This window comes from Dermacentor variabilis, chromosome 2 (assembly GCF_050947875.1).
Source record: "Dermacentor variabilis isolate Ectoservices chromosome 2, ASM5094787v1, whole genome shotgun sequence".
Lineage (NCBI taxonomy): Eukaryota > Metazoa > Arthropoda > Arachnida > Ixodida > Ixodidae > Dermacentor > Dermacentor variabilis.
The window spans coordinates 193750495-193765609 of NC_134569.1; positions in this window are offsets into that span (position 1 = coordinate 193750495).

The following is a 15115-nucleotide window of genomic DNA, read 5'->3' on the forward strand; positions in this document are numbered from 1 at the left end:
ATGCCGGCAATGTATTATCACCAGCAGGAAGCGCGCAATTAGGTATGACTTAGGTCATTAGGACGTAGGTCATTAAAAGGAAAACCAGATTACGTATAAACGCGATGTAAGTGTGACCTTACTGAAAGAATTCAAAATGAAAAATGACGTCATTCATAAAGGCTACATGTGTCAGCAACGAGCAAACAAAAGCGAAACAATATGCTCAGTGGGATAAAAATGAAGATCAGCATCTAGCCCGAAGATGGGAATAAACCGTCAATATCCACCTAGTTGGAGCGTTTACGAACTTTAAGGATGGCGAATGAAAAGAAAATACAAAAACAAAAGGTCCAATAATATTCATTACCATGCACGGAAAGTTGGACAAATAACGGTAATGTCCAAGAACAGAGAGTGAAAACCGCCTTTTGTGGATTTACATCAATGATAATCACACCGGGAAGAGCAACCATACACATAGAAATAAAGAACAATATCCCGCACATGACTTTCGAGAAAAGCCAACTAGTCTTTCTGGCGTAGCATCCATAGCTAGTTTACACATGTGACTCCAGCGCTGCTCAGCTCTGGTCCACCGCCGGGCCAAGACCTATCGGCGATCTCCAATTACCTCTTTCTTTGCATAGCTGATAAGTATTTGCACAACTAGATATCAAAATTTCATCCTCCCACGTAATCTTCTGCGTTCTGGGCGTCGCGTCAATTCCTTTGACCCCATTCTGTGACTATAATAGTCCACCGGTTATCAACTGTACACATCACCTTGAAGGCACAGCTCATTTCTTTCTCTTAATGTGAGCTGCAATATGGGCTATCCCAGTTTGCTCTCTGATCCCGTCCGTTCTCTTGTACCTTAACGGTATATCTAAGGTTTCTTGCTTTCCACAGCTCTTTGTACGGTCCTACCCGTGTTCTCGAGCTTTCATGTTAACCTCCAAGTTTCCTACCCATACCTTAGGACCAGCGGAATACAATGGATGCACACTTTTTTGAAACCCAGTAGTATTCTCCTACTCAGCATTTGGTAAAACATGCCGCATGCATTCCTACCTGTTTTTATTCCTCTGTAAATTTCTTGTTAATGATCAGGGTCCGCTGTGAGCAGTTGACCTAAACAAACATACTCCTTCACAGATTCTAGAGATTGACTGGCTATCACGAGTTCATGTTCTTTTCCCAGGCTATTGAACATTACCTTTACCAACGTCATAGTGTTACGGAAGGATGAAAGAAGGCAGAGGAAGAATAAGACTGCGAGACGCTGGCTGCTGCGCGTTGTTGGCGGTCAGACATCTTGCCTACGCTGACTCATCCTGTATATATATTGTAAATACAGTCTTTATGTATTCCTAACATCCGCGTAGGATATTGGTGGGAGGTGCGGGGTACCACGGCAGGAAACGGAGCTCCACAGTGGACGTCGCATCACTATCCCCACCATGAATGACGGTGAGCACGCAGGATCAACGTTGTTGCCGCCTCCAACATCACCGTCACCGCCTACGTCGCTGTCGCCTTCGGTTGTGGTTGCGCAACCCAAGGATCCTGGAACTTTCTGTGGGACCGATGGCGCCGACGTTGAAAATTGGGTGGCTATATATCAAAGCTTGAGTGGAATCAATAAATAGGACCTTACGCTTATGTTAGCCCACCTGTTCTTCTACCTACGAGGCACGGCAAAGCTGTGGTACAAAAACCACGAAGAGGAGCTCACCAGCTGGGACCAATGCAAAGAGAAGTTGACAGAGTTGTTTGGCAAACCAGCCGGCCGTAATATTGCCGCAAAGCAGGAACTGGCCTCCCATGCCCAGTCCCCACGGAGGCCTATGTCTGGTACATGCGGGACGTGCTGGCACTTTGTCGTAAAGCCGATCGCGGCATGTAAGAAGCTGAGAAGGCCGTGGCACGTGCTTAAGGGCATGGCGACGAGGCCTTTAATCTGCTCAAGTGCAAAAGCTGTTCTACTGTTCATGCCATCATTAAAGAGTGCCGACAATTCCATAAGGCCAAAAGCCGATGCGTCTTGCATCCATTCGCCAGACTTTCTAATACTGCCGCAACGTCGACGCGTGAAGATCAACCCGCACAGTAGCATGCGTCGCCATCAGAGGACGTGGTGCCAATCATTCGACGTGAAGTGGATGCGATGGCGTCCGCAGCTTTCTGTTTGCGTAGCCCTCATGCTACCACTTTTTCGGTTCCATTCGTACAAGCCATCGTTCGACAGGAACTTGAAAACATTGGTGTACATCCTGTCTGTGCTGTCGACAACCGCAGAGCCAACGAGGGCCCTTCTACTATTTAGAACGGCCCTCGGCCATTCTAAATAGTAGGTTATCGCAAAAGGCGTTAGTAGGTTATCGTAAAAGGCGTTGTCGCAACCCGGCTGAGTCGATGACTGCGGACGAGCAGCTGATGTGTTTCACCTGTCGCCGCATTGGTCATGTCGCCCGATAGTGTGGCAACTCGTGGCCCTCAACACCTCGCACGCCGAACAACGTGAGCCGTTTTGGTGGAAATGCCCGCAATATTTCGCCCACCGCCGAGTCTAGCAGCGCGTACAACTCTTGCTAGGAACACGTCGTACAGCCGCTTAGCATCGCCGTGTGGACACCAGACGCGCTAACAACAAAAATGTCGCCCCTCTTCCCGTTCGCCGCGGCCACGTCACCTTTCGTCGCCTGTGGCTTTTGGCCACAACTTTTTGAAAAACTAAGAACTGCAGCACTCCGAGGTGGCGCTGCATTGCCTACTACTGCAGCAAATCCTCTGTTTGTGCCCACAAGTAGAAGCGTAATAGACGTTAAAATAGACGGCGTACCTGTCCAAGCAATCGTCGAAAGTGGAGCCCACGTGTCTGTGATGAGTGCTAGCTTACGTAGACGTTTAATGAAGGTCCCTCCCAGCAGCTGCCCGAGTGCTTCGTGCTGCCGACGACGGCGTGCTGGTCGTTCTTGGAATGTGTATACCCGGCCGCCCTACTTCTGTTCTGTTTGCTGTGATCGAACACCGCCCTCATGCCGTTTTCCTTGGTTTAAAAATTTTATCCACTCATTCGGCTCTAATCGACTGCGCGACCGTCGTTCTTCAGTTAAAACTGCCGAAACTCGCCAATGCTCCGTGCACCAACCCACCGCATTAGTGCTCGCCACGATGTGCGTCTGGTACCCGAGGTAGTTCCTTACGTCACTTTGACAGCTCAGACACAGGTTCCTGACGGTTAATATGTGCTTCGCCCCATCGTCGACGTGCTTTTGAACCGGAACCATGGTGTCGCGCATACGCTGGTCACGGTTATTGATAACAACGTCGTTCTACCGCTTCTGAATTTCAGCCTGTGCTCTCAAGTGATTCCGGCCGGCATGTTCTTCGCCAGCGTTTTTGGTGGTTCCGAATTTGACATTGAGAGTCTGAATGCCGAGAGTGGTTTCCTAGCGCCAATTGCAGCTCCCAGCTTTGGTTCCTTAACGGATGACCTCGCGAAACTGATTGCACCTGAGCTCACCTCGGCACAGGCCACGAACATTCGACTCCTGCTTGACTCGAACAGTGACATCTTTTGATTTCGGCTACAGGCCTCTTGGCCTATCATCTGTTTTTCACCACTGTATAAACACTGGAGACACGAATCCTATTCATCGGCGTCCCTTTCGAGTATCGCATGCTGAACGTCGAGTCATCCAATCAGAAGTAGACAAAATGCTCTACAAAGGGGTCATCGAGCCGTCAGCCAGCCAACTGGGCCTCGCCTGCCATGCTTGTGAGTAAGAAAGATGGTACCTGGCGTTTTTGCGTCGACTATCGCCATTTAAACAAGATCACGCGAAAAGACCTCTACCCACTACCACGCATCGATGAAGCCTTAGACTGATTGCACGGAGCTAAATACTTCTCGTCCATCGATCTTCGATGCGGCTACTAGCAGATTTCAGTTGATGAAAGGGACCGCGAGAAGACGGCCTTCATGACGCCGGAAGGCCTATATTAATTCAAAGTCATGCCCTTAGGCCTATGCAATGCTCCTGCGACATTTGAACGTATGATGGACTCTCTTCTGCGAGGCTACAAATGGACCACCTGTCTTTGTTACTTTCACGACGTCATTGTTTTTTCCCACGTTCGGTAGCCACCTTATCAGTCTCGCTGCCATTCTTGCAGTCGTCCGAAAAGCCGGCCTCAAACTGAACTCCACGAAGTGTCAATTCGGGCAGCGTCAGATTACCGTGTTGGGACACCTGGTTGACGCATCCGGTGTTCAACCAGACCCGGAAAAAGTTAGCGCCGTACGCAGTTTCCCTGTGCGACGTTCCGCTTGTGACGTGTGCTGCTTCGATGGCCTGTGCTCATACTTTCGCCGTTTCGTCAAAAACTTCGCCGACGTTGCTCGGCCTTTGACCGATATTCTAAAGAAGAACACGTCGTTCTCATGGGGCGCTGAGCAAGCTTAAGCGTTCGCCGCTCTCATCGAATTTCTGACCACCCCTCCCCTGCTTGCCTACATTGTTCCGCCTGCACCGACCGAAGTCCACACTGACGCAAGCGGTCATGGCATCGGCGCTGTTCTCGTCCAACAACAGAATGGTACCGAGTGCGTCATAGCTTACGCCAGCCGCCTGTTGTCAACTGCCGAGAGAAATTATTCCATCGCCGAGCGCGAGTACTTGGCTTTAGTTTGGGCTGTGGCCAAGTTCCGGCAATATTTGTACGGCCGCAGGTTTTCAGTCGTTACAGACCAGCACGCAATCTGCTGGCTGTCTTCCCTCCGGGACCCGACAGGACGGCTTGGTCGCTAGGCTTTGCGCCTGCAGAAATTTTCATTTATTGTAAGTTACAAGACTGGGCGCCTCCACAAGGACGCTGACTGCCTCTATTCTAACCCCGTGGATCCCCCTGATCCTACTGGGCATGATCCGGTGACTTGCGTGGTGGCTTTTACTGACATGACCGACATGCGCGCTGAACAACAACGCGACGAATCCCTGCAGTCCACCATCGCTGGAGTGCAATCTGGCAGCCCTGACGCCACGTGCCTCTTGTTCTTGCTGCACGACGGCATCCTCTACCGCCACAATATGACCCCTGACTGCCCTGAGTTGCTCCTTGTCCTTTATCGTCACCTGCGATTCATCGCTCTCGAACAACTTTATGAAGCACCGACGGCGGGACAAGTTGGAGTTTTGTGCACATACGACCGCGTACGACACCGGTTCTTCTGGCCGGGTCTCTACCGCTCCGTGCGTCGCTATGTCGCAACTTGCGAATCGTGTCACTGCCGGAGAGAGAGAGAGAGAGAGAAACTTTATTTGTTTCCTTGGAGGATTTAGCGTCTCGAGGTCTCGGTCGTCTTCTTAGGCGCCGGCGACTTGGAGCCTCTTCCGGCAAGGGTGGGCCCCCATTCCAGGGCTCCACTGAGCCTAGCAACCTGATTAGCGTGCTGCACTAAGGCCCTTTGGGCCGTGAGCTCGCAGCTGGTAAGCCGACTCTCCCATTGCTCCGCACTCGGGTTATTGTGTTGGTGGAATGATTGATTGTGTTTACATTCCCATGTGACATGATATAGTGTGGGTCTGGCCCCACACCATGGGCAGGTGTCTCTGTATTGTGTTGGGTGCATTCTGTTTAGGATGTATAAATTTGGGAAGGAGTTTGTCTGCAATCTGCGCCAACTCGTTGCTTCCTCCTGCGTTAGAGCTTCGTGCGGTGGGGGATATTTGGCTCTCGTCCCTCTGTATAAGTTTAAGATTTCTGTGTATCCTCCTTCACAAGCGTGTGGGTGATACTCCGGGGCGTGCGGCTGCTCTGCTCGGAACGTGGTCTCTCGAGCTAGGCTGTCAGCCCTTTCGTTACCCTGTATGCCTGCGTGGGCCGGAATCCAGATTCACTTGTGCGTAACGTTCTTCTCGGCGAAGTTGGCTCCGCCAAGAATTCTGAGGGCGGCTTTGGTAATCCTGCCCCTCGTGTAATTTCTGCACGCTTCCTTCGAGTCTGTTAAGATGTTTAGAGGCCTGCCTGTCCCATATCCTTCTACTGCCGCCAGCGCCACGGCAATTTCTTCGGCCTCCGCTGTGTCGGCTGCCTTTGCCGTCGCACATGTGACCAGATTCCCGTCGCCGTCCACCACCACCGCCGTGGCCGTGCGCTTCCCTTCTCGCGGGTACGTGGCAGCATCCGTGTATACCGTGTTCTCTAGTAGCGCTAGTTTCTTTTCCACGCATTCGGCTCGCGCCTGCCTTCTGCTCTCGTGGAGGTTGGGGTCCATGTTCTTAGGTACTGGCCTAACGCTTATTGTTTTTCTTAAGCAGTCGGGCACGTCTGCGTATCTATCTACGTGTCCGCTCGTGTCGCGTCCCAGCCTAGTCAGGAGCGCTCGCCCTGAAGGGGTGCTCTTGAGTCTGGCTTTTTGCGTTTCGAGCAGGGCTTCCGCCAGTTCACTGAAAGTGTTGCTGATGCCCAGTTGGAGCAGTTTTTCGTTTGACGTGTTTTTTGGCAGATGGAGAGCCGTCTTGTATGCTCTCCTGAGTATCGTGTCTGCCTGTTCCCTCTCTCCTTTGGTCATCGCGTGGTACGGTAGCGAGTAGATGACTCGGCTGACGACCAGGCTGCCGACGAGTTTGAGTGTGTCTTGCTCTTTCATGCCGTATCTTTTTTGGGAGACCCTGTTGATCATCCGGCCCACCTGCTCCGTCACTTTGCTCAGCAGGCTGATGGTATGGCTGCATTTTCTGCTGCCCTGTAGCCACATGCCCACGATTCTGATCATATTCTTTTCCGGGATGTTTTGACCGTCAAGCGTTACTTCCAGTGTTGCTTGGGTGGGGTGTCTACCTGCTCTGAGTAGTTCGGATTTTTCTGTGGAGCATACCAGTCCCCTCTCTCTGGTGTACTTTTCGACACACCCTGTAGCCTCTAGTAGCTTCTCTTGTTTTTCTCCCAGTGAACCTTGTGCGACCCAAACCGTGACGTCGTCCGCATACATAGCGTGTTGGATGCCCTGGATTTCGCGGAGTCGTTTTGCCAGGCCGATCATCGCCACATTAAATAGCACGGGCGATATTACGGAGCCTTGGGGTGCGCCTTTACACGGTGTGGAGAAGGTGTCGCTTCTAAACTCCCCCAGCCCTACCGTTGCCGTTCTGTCGGTTAGGAAGTCCTTGACGTAGTCGTGTACTTTCCTTCCGCAGTTGGTATTGTTGAGGCCCTCCTTTATGGCCGCGTGGCTGACGTTGTCGAAGGCGCCTTTGATGTCGAGCGCCATCACAACGTTTTCACCCGCCTTGGGTATTGTGTCGAGTACCTCCTCTTTGAGTTGTAGGAGAACGTCCTGCGTCGATAGGTTGCCCTGAAGCCATACATGCTGTCAAGGTACCACCTCCCGTTCTCCAGGTGCTGCTGGATCCTTCTGGTGACTATTCTCTCATACAGTTTTCCCAGGCACGACGTAAGCGAGATCGGCCTGAGATTATCGGTCTGTAGTTTCTTGCCCGGCTTGGGTATCATGACCACGACGGCCTGTTTCCATTCCGCCGGTACCTGCCCCTCTTGCCAGAGCATGTTGAGGTGCGACGTCAGCTGATCGACTGCCTCGTCGCTTAGGTTTCTTATGAGGGAGTCTCGAATCTTGTCCGCTCCCGCCGCTGTATTCTTGGTGGCAGCTCTCACGGCTTCGGTGACCTCCTCTCTCGTGATGGGTCGGTCCATTTTCGGGTTTTCCTCATCGAGATAATCTCCTTTGTAACCTTCGATTTGGTCTTTCCCGTAGCATTTTTCTCGGACTTCTTTCAGGAGCTGCTCTTCGGAACCTTCGTACTGGTGGACCAGTCTATGGATCGATTTGCCGCTTTCGGACTTGTTCTTCCTAGGGTCCATTAGGGCCTTGAGGATGCGCCACGTTTTGGCCGTACTTAGGGTCCCGTTCAGCGAGTTGCTAAACTGTTGTCACCCCTGCCTGGCCAGCTGCGTCGCGTACTCCTCCGTCTGCCTAGTGATGTCCGCTATCTTCTTCTTTAGCTTCTTATTTAGCTTTTGTCTTTTCCATCTCTTGGTGAGCCCGCGTCTAGCCTCCCAGAGCCTGAGGAGCCGCTTGTTCACCTCCTGTGTTTGTTTGGTTCTGTGCACTTCTTGCGTGTACATTGCCTGAATTTGCTTGAGTTGTTGGCTCCACTCTTCTACCGAGGTAATGTTACCCTTTAGCTGTCGGCAGTGTGCTCTAAAGGCGTCCCAATCCGTCAGCCGAGCCGTACCGATTTTCCTCTTGACATTGTCTGCCACCGTGCTGACTCTTATTATGTGATGGTCGCTGCCAAGGTTCTCGAGCAGGTTTTCCCACTCTGCCTGCTTGGCGCCCCTGATGAAGGTTAGGTCAGGACACGTGTCTGGACTGACGCTGTTTCCCTGTCTAGTCGGTTGGTTTTCATCGGTTAGCAGCTCGCACCCGGTGTTTTCTGCCGCCGTGCAGATGCCTCGTCCCTTCTTGTCTTTCTTTTTGTAGCCCCAGCGCGGGCTTTTAGCGTTAAAGTCTTCCGCTATGATTAGGGTGTTTTGTCCCGCGAATTTTTTGGCCTCCGTGAAAAGCTGAGTAAAGTTTCCTTTTGTCTGATTAGGTGGACTGTACAAGTTTACTATGTAGGTACTTCTAGCCTTTCTTTTCTTTTTGGGAATCATCTCCGTGATCACGTGTTCTATCTGGGTGTCCTCGATTTCTTTATGCGCTATGGTTACTACTTTGCTACTTATGAGGGTCGCGGTACGGCCACTCTCCTGGCACGTGTAGCCCCTAAGCGCGGGGTTATTATTGGTTTCCTGTAGCATGATTATATCTGGTGGATTTTCTCGCGCAGATATGAACTGTTGCAGGAGTCCTTGCTTGCGCTTGTACCCTCTGCAGTTCCACTGCCATACTTTTAGTTGGTTTTGTCCTGCCATGTTGCGTTGGTACTGTTGTTGCTTGTACCTTGGGTTTCTGATCCGAATCTCCGGTCACTGTATAGCCTATCCCTGGCGTCATTAGTGGTTCTCTGCGTGTTTTGATTTTTGACGTAGTTAGGGAAGCTCTGGTCCTGCAGAGCTATCTTTTGTTGCGTTTTTTGCATCTGATTTTGCATCTGTTGCATTTGGTTTTGCACGCTAGTCATAAAATTCCTGATTTCATCAATAAAGCTTTTCTCTTCTCTGTTTTTCTGCACTGGTGCCACGGCCTGCGGTGGTGGCGTTGGCGTTCTGATTGGCGAGTAACCCGCTCGTCTGAGCTCTTGCATTTCTTTAATTAGGTCATCTATCCTCTTTCTGAGTTGTCGCGTTTCTTCTCGGCTTAGCTCGAGTTCGCGTTTGAGACTTTTGTTTTCCTCACTTAGTTACCTTTCGGCCGCTGTCTGCGTGTTGTTGTTGTTAGTGTGTGATCCCGAGTGCGGAGCAAAAAGTGTTTTGGGAGGGCCGCTCCCCCAGCTCACCTTAACGCCGCCGCCGCTCTTCTTTTGCTGTTTTTGCTGCTGCGGCTGGCCCGTGCCGCCCAGGGGTGGATAGGATCCGTCCCGGTTGGACCCTCGGCTCTGGCTCCGGCGCCGGCCGCTGCTCCAGCTCCGTGACCCGCTCCGGTAGGCATTGAAGTTTTGTTGACCCGGGTCCTGGCCCTCGTCTCGGAACCACCTCGGTCTTCTTGCGCCGCTTCTGCTTCGGCTGCGGCTGCGCCTCTGCTGATGATGTCCCTGGGGACCTCCTCGCAGCTCGCCTGCCGTCTTGAGTCGTTGCTTGCAGTCCCGCGTGCCTGTAACGTGGTCGCCCCCGCATATCAGGCATTTGGGCGTGCACTGGTGTTGTTCCGCGGGATTTTGGCAGCCACATTGCTTGCAGGCCTTGGCGTCTGGATTCGGGAAGACGTCCGACCGATGCCCCTGCTGGCAGCATTTGTAGCATACTTGTCTCGTCAGGCGGTACGGGTAGCACCACATCTCTCCACCGTAGTAGAGTACTTGCTTCGGGATTATGGGGCCATAAAATGTGATGACCGCCGTGCTCGACCGTCTCAGCATCCTGGCTGCTAAGATCTTGACTCCTTGCGTTCGGACTCTAAGGTTCGCCTGGAGCTCTTCCGGCGAGGTCCCCGCGTCCACACCGTGGATGACCGCCCGCAACGTGCCATCCGGCGCCGCCACGTGTGCGTTAATGGCGTAGCTGCTGTTCCCGAACGTTAGCTGCGTGATGCGCCGTATACGTTGGGCCGCCTCTTCGTTGTCGGTGCTTACTATTATGATGTTGGAGCCATTGCGCAGCCTGATGATCAAGTCTTCCGCCTTGCATCCGGATCCGGTGGCCGCGACCACCGCTCGCGCAACCTGGTGTGTCTGCAAGCTCTTGACTGCGAGTCCCCTCGGCCTGAGCACTATCTTTAAATCGTCCTTGGGGAGCGGAGGCAGTCACCTCTGCGGCACCCCCTCTCCTCCTCCTCGCTTCGGCGCAGCTAGCGCGCCGCCTGTGAACTTGCCTGCTCGATCCTTTGCCGTCTCGCTGGCGCCTCTTCTGTCTCCTGGACATGGCGATCTCCCATTCCGGGTCCGCGTCGTTATTGCTTTCTGCCTGTGGTCTTCCTGTCGTTGGGGTGCTGCCTTTCGGGACTTGGGTGCCTGCCGCGGGCCCGCTTCGATCTTGCACGAGGACGGGCTCGGTGGCTTCGGGAAAATCTTCCACCATGGTTTCCTGGGTTTCCGCCATGAAACCTGTCGGTCCTCTCGTCGATGATTGCTCAAAGTTGGGGTTGGGTATTCGGGACTTCGCCCCGGGTCATCTCTACCTCGGGCCGAGGCTGGGGAGCCCGCGGAGCCCCGCTCTCGTGCTAGGTCTCGTTAGGCCTACCGTCCGGCCAACCAAGGGGGAAATTCAAAGTCCGATAAAATCCAAAGTTCGGGCGTCGATCCCAGCCAAAATTTTGGTGGTCTAAGAGGCTTTGACGGGTCAAAAAGTCCAAAAACTGCGGAGTGCATGTGACACGCGTCCGCTCACCTCGGCTTCTTGTTCTTTGCCCCCCCACTGCCGGAACGAACCTCCCCTGCCACCTGTCGCCCAACTCCATCCAATTGAAGTTCCCTCTGAATCATTCTTTCCCGTAGCCCTTGAGCTGCTTCGCTCTGTTTACACGAGGACTAGAGGGAATAAGTGGATCGCTGTCGCTACTGATTACACGACACGCAACGCGATAACAAAGGCGTTGCCGACTAGTTGCGCAACAGACGCCGCCGAGTTTCTCCTCCACGACGTCATTCTCCAGCACGGTGCACCTCGACAGTTACTTAGAGACCGCGGCCTCTCGTTCTTGTCTCGAGTTGTGGACGACCTCCTCCGCTCTTGTTCCCCTGAGCACAAACTGTCCACCGCCTACCACTCACAAACGCACCGTCTTACGGAACGTCTCAACCGAACAATCACAGAGATGCTGCCGATGTGCGTCTCAAAGAATCACGGTGACTGCGACGCCGCGCTGGTCTACGTGACGTTCGCGTACAACTCGTCCCGATATGACACCGCAGGATATTTACCCTTTTTCTCTTTTGTATGGTCCCGAGCACACATTGGCGTTTGACACCATCCTCCCTTCTGTGCCACATGTTGCAGTGAGTACCTTCGTGCAGTCATCGATAGCGCTCACATGGCACCTGAAGTCGCGTGATCTCGTTTATTAGTCTCGCAGAATATACAAAAAACAGCGTTCTGACCGCTGCCATCGCGATGCTAAGTTCGCGCCAGGTGCTTGAGTGCTCCTTTCCTCACCATGTCGTCGGGTTGGCTTCTCCCAGAAACTTATTTAACGCTACAGAGGGCCTTATGAAGTCCTACGTCAACTAACCGACGTAAATAACGAGATTTCGCCGCTATAGTTTGATTCATCCTCAAGTCCGACGCCTGTTGACGTCTTCTACGTTTCGCGGCTGAAGCCATACTTCGCTCGCAATTATTTGCCTACCATGCGCCGAGACGGCACTTTACCACCCGGGGTTCTTGTTACGGAAGGGTGAAAGAAGACAAAGGAAGAAATTTGCGAGACGCTGGCTGCTGCGTGTTGGTGGTGGTCAGTCATCTTGTCTACGCGGATTGTAAATATATTCTTTATATATTACTAACATCACAGTAACAATAATAAACTTCAACCCTACTCTTGCACTATCTAGGTTAAAGTCCTCACTCACTTGTTGCAGTTAAACCATCGTAATGCGGAACATGACAATGTATCTACTAACCGAAGATTGTAGAGAAATTCGCCGTTGGTGCTCACTCCTGAGCCTTCCCAGTCTAACAGCTTGCACACTCTAAAGCATTGGTGAGACTGTGTCTTCTTACTTCTTTCTTAATCTTTCTTTTCTTGACGTGGAACCAAGGTAGCTGTGGAATCGTAGTTATTTCCCAAGAAATTCACGCACACGTCCTCTTTGTTTTCTTTATGCAATGCCTCTATCACTGTTCTCATATATACTAAACCAAATGCACTTTCATAATTTATGAAAGTCATATAGAGAGGTCGATTGTACTCTGCACATTTATCAGTTACCTCATTGATGGCATAACGTGATTCATTGTAAAATATTCCTTCCTAAAGCCAACCTATTCTCTCGGCTGAATAAATTAAACGGTTTCCGTGATATTATTTTAAATTACTTTGATGAATATATCATACAATATTGAAAACAAGCTAACCAGCCTGTAATTCTTCACTCCTTTAGCTTCTACCTTCTTGTGCATTTGTATACTGTTGCCATCCTTCCAGATTCCCGGTACACTTGCAGTTGTGGGGCGTTGCGCTTAATGTGGCACAATGTTTTCAAGCACACTATCTTCTCCCTCCTTCATAAATTCGATTGTTATTCGACTTTCTCCTGCCACGTTTTTCTGGGAAGTGTCTTTTATAGCCCTACTAACTTGACTGCTACTTATCAAAAACAGCCTCTGGATCCATTCATCACCAATTGCGGAAAAGTTTGCGTGACTGCTCTCGGTACTTTACAGGTCGGTACAAAATATTCTGCTCTTTTTACTATATCACCGAAATTGCCTATGATATGACCCTGCTCATCATTCATCGCGTCATCTTGCCATGTCTTATGTCAAGTTTTCTTCTGAGTTATTTCAAGCTGTGGTCCTCTTTAACTGCTGCGTTAATATTCCCGACGTTTTAATGGCGAATATCACTTACTTTTTAATTGTTTATCAGCTTTCATTGTTCAGTAAATTGTATCTGATTCCTTAAGGTAAACAGGTTCATGCTTTGTTAGATACGTTCATCTTTCTTTGTTATGTCCTTCATTATTGGGGAGTGCTTAACTAGAAGTCGCTTTGATGCCTTAGCTCCCACTTCAGTTGCAACTTTTGAAATTATTCTAGTTACCGTGTCATTCATTACCTCTATGCTATATTCAAATTCTTGTTCTAAAGCTGCACATTTGTTTTCAAACACCAGCCTGCATTCGTGTGATTTACCCTATCTTCTTATAGGTTCGGCTTTTTCTTCGTGAATAATGTTTCGCTTGCACTCTTCAAATTCATAGCAATCTTAGACCTCACTAACATATGATCACTGTCATTTACCCACTGAACACTTCTAAATCCTCCACTCTCTTGCGATTGGTACAGAGTATGAAATCTATTTCTATATTTGTTCGTCAATTAGGGCTTTTCCAGGCCCATTTCCTGTTACTTCAATTCAAAAAAAGATGTTCATTATTCGGAGCCTGTTTCTTTCCGCAAATTATCACATCATATCTTATCTACTTCTCTTGGAATCGCTGCCGTAGTTTCCTGTTGCTCGTTCTCAAGCCTGTTGTTTCTGCACTTTTTGCCTTGACATCGGTATTGAACTACCAATGAGAAAGGTGCAAGATCAGTACACTGCGACTGCTAACCTCTTATTAATGCGGAAGAATTAAACAGTGTGGCCCATTGTGTGCTTACGATTCGTAAATCCTAAGCCGTATTCTATCTTATTTGGATGACCCCTGTATCAAATGATGTGACCATTAGAGGTACTTTATTATCCTCACCAGTTCTTCTAACACTAATTCCAGTGATACCGCAGGCTGTATATGATTGATAATCCTACTTTGCCTACTTTACCTAGTTTAGCTACGCTCACTCGAGAGGGTTTGGGAGTTAAAGGTTGACAGGTTCCTTTCCTAGCGCTTGCCTGTCCATAAAAAGAAATTTGGAGCGCCCACCGCTGCCTTGGATAGGTGCTTCACAGGCACTGGGGACGGAGGTATCCTGGACGCAACCGGGCTCATGGCAGCCTGCTTACTTTTGTACAGGAAGCTGGCTTGGCTTTCTGTTTGCCAAAGACTTTGCAGGGGTCGAAATATTTTGTGCTAACTTTGCTTTGGTATTTCTACATTCATTTGTACTTGGTGCGACCTGTGTGCTTTCCTATTGCTCCTGCGTGTATGTTCTCTTCCTACTTGCTCTGCGCATGTTTTGCTTTGTTTTCATTTTTGTGGCCTGTCATCTTCCTGTTTCTTTATTCCTTACTTCCCTTCTCTTTATCTTCAACTTCCTTTTGTTTCCTCTCATTTCTAAAGACGGGGCAGGCTTTCTGCCTCTCCATTGGAAGTTACAGGCCTGCTCTTTCCCTATTTGTCTCTGTAGGTGTATGCGTGCGTTTTCAAGTCAAATAACAATAATTCAATGTAGGGATCCATTTCCATTAGCGCTTACCTAAAATACCCACTGATTAGGCGTGTTTAAATAAAATAAATGCGAAAACAGTCCATTTTATATATCTATTAGCACCTTCGCTTGGAAGCCCTTCGTTAACATTACTCGCATGAAGATCACGTGGCGCCCCTTCCTCCCACACTAAGGTGTGGGCCAAAAAGGGGCAAGTGGTACATAGTGTATAGATTTCAGAGACATCGCACGAGATGAAAAATAGAGACAGTATAAATCCTAAGCGCGCATGATCTGTAGGATAGCGTCACATCAATTCCGCATACTAGACAAAGAATTAGCCTTCCTCTGTCAGTATTCTTCACATATCATGCAGTGGCGGCGAAGGAGCAATTGCATCATGCATGGTTTCCATTATAAATTTGTGCACGTAACCGTTCTGCTTCGCTCATTGAAATGAGTAGTATGGCAGGTT